General features: G+C 39.3%; 1 pseudogene across 1 annotated transcript; it reads right to left on the bottom strand.

The window, feature by feature from the left end:
* Nucleotides 1-1,116: 1,116 nt before the first annotated feature.
* Nucleotides 1,117-2,001, bottom strand: LOC308630896 (large ribosomal subunit protein uL18-like; annotated as a pseudogene). Its single transcript has one exon. The product of its transcript is annotated as a large ribosomal subunit protein uL18-like (transcript).
* Nucleotides 2,002-2,427: the final 426 nt, after the last annotated feature.

The raw sequence follows: 2,427 nt of genomic DNA on the forward strand, positions 1-2,427 counted from the left end.
AAAGCAAATGACTTTTTTTTTCCAGTAATACTCTCAATAGTAAGATTGGAAGAGAATTTTTGGCGTCATGTCTCAAACTGTGTCCTAACAGTGTAACTAATTTATATTTTCCTGCGTTTGATTCTGAAATTTTAATTCAATTTAATAAATAAATACTTTTGACCACCTGCTGTATGAAATGGAATGAGCTAAGCACTGAGAGGATACCAAATTGTATTAGCCAGGGAAATGGCTCTAGCTCTGTAATAAATAAAACATTAGATTACAGTGGCTTAACCCAATAAACTTTTATTTCATTCACTTAACAGCACAGGGTTGCTGTTCTAGGTCAGAAGGCAAATTTCTTCCACATGGTAAAGCAGTGATCCCAGTTCCTATCTGGAGTTCTTCTATCCTGCACAGTATGAGATTCTTCTGCTTCAAGCTAACAAAGAAGTGAAAGACAGGACCACTTCTTAAAACGCCCAGCCCAAAAGTGACATCCACTACTTCCATGTGCATTCTACAGTTAAGAACAAGTTGCACAGCCACACCTGGATACAAACTATTGACCCACACAGCCATAACAGGATAGTCACTTCTCTACAACAAATTCACAGTAGAAATGGATGAGAACAAGCTGGAGATGTCTGATTCATATCACATAAGAAGTGGCTTCTATCTTCAAAGAACCTTTCTCAGAAGAAGTATTAACTAAATGAAGAGATATTTACAGATAGGAAGATGCAATATTGTCAAGCAGTATTTCCAAATTTGATCTATAGATTCAATGCAATCACAGTCAAAATCCCAGCAAATTATTTTGTAGATATCAATGTGGTGATCCTAACAGACAGGCAATGAGACCAAATAGCCAACACAATATTGAAGGAGAAGAACAAAGTTGAAGGATTGGCTCTACCCACTTCAAGACTTATTGTAAGGCTACAGTAATCAAAAAAGTGTGGCGGAAATAATAGAACAATCAGTCGGATAGATTGATGGAACCGAATGGAGAACCCAGAGGGGACCCACGTGGATACCCTCAACCAATCTTTTTTTTTTTTTTAATCTTCTTGTTCAATAAGTTTATTATCTTTATCTGAAAAAAACTTCATAGAAAAACTGTTATTTGGTTTAGCTCTCAGCAGCCCATTCCTGAGCTCTGAGGAAGCTTGCCTTCTTTATAGCTACCCGATCTGTCTGGTGAGCAAGGGACATTTTAGGTCCCACCTCGTCTTTTTAACTTCTCTTTTGGGCTTTCTCATAGACTGAATTCTTTCATATAGCAGAATGAGCTTTCTTGTACATCTCCTCCATGTCAGGGGTAATGTTGTTCTTTATATACTGAGAAAATTGTTTCTTGTAAGCATCTTCATCTTCTTCCATTAGATAATGCATATAATCTGCAACATTCTGACCCATAATGTGTTTCCAATGTACTTCTGCATTGAACTCCTTGCTTTCAGAATCATAACCAGGGAATTCTTTGGTTCTATGGGGGATGGACAAGCCTCCATCCACAGCTCCCTGCAGGGCCCCCAAAACTTTATTGCCAGTTGTAGTTCTAGCAAGGCCTGCATCCAAATAGCAGGTGAAGGCACCAGGTTGACCATCAGTGCTTTCCACATTGTATTCATCTCCAGTCACCTCCACTTGGCCTTCATACATCTTGTCCATACGAAACCTATTGAGAAGCCTGCAGGCCAGCAGTATGCCAGTACAATATGCTGCAGCATAATTTGTTAAGCCAACTTTCACACCATATTTTGGTAGTTCATGTGCATATGCTGCGCAGACTATCATATCCCCTTCTCTACGGGCATAAGCAATCTGGCAAATGATATCTCTGTCAGTTACACGAACTATCCTCCTGTATTTGGGTGTGTTGTACTGACTTTTGTCCTGGATCACCAAGCGTTTCTGAGCAAAGTAATCAGTTTTGCCCTCTCATCTTCTTCTAAATTTCACTTGATATCTCTTAAAGTAGGCCTTATTCTTGACAACTTTAATAAACCCCATCCTGCGGAACAAAGACCCGGCCAGGTCTGCGGATCCACACAGACCTGCAGGCCCAACAGCACTACAGGGGAGAAAAGATCAACCCACCTTTGACAAAGGCACTAAGGCAATACAATGGATCAAAGACCGTCTTTTCAACAAATGGTGTTGGAGCTGGACACTCACATACAAAAAAATAAATACATACATCTAGACACAGATCTTACACTCTTTTTTTTATTTTTTATTTTTTTTTAGTTGTTGATGAACCTTCGTTTTACTCATTTTTATGTGGTGCTGAGAATCAAACTCAGTGCCTCACACATGCTAGGCAAGCACTCTGCCACTGAACCACAACCCCAGCCCCCAGACCTTACACTCTTCACAAAAATTAGCTCAAAACAGATCATATATCTAAAACACAAAACTACAAATCTTCCAGAAGAT

This window comes from Spermophilus citellus (genome assembly GCF_964194105.1).
Source record: "Spermophilus citellus genome assembly, chromosome: 11".
Lineage (NCBI taxonomy): Eukaryota > Metazoa > Chordata > Mammalia > Rodentia > Sciuridae > Spermophilus > Spermophilus citellus.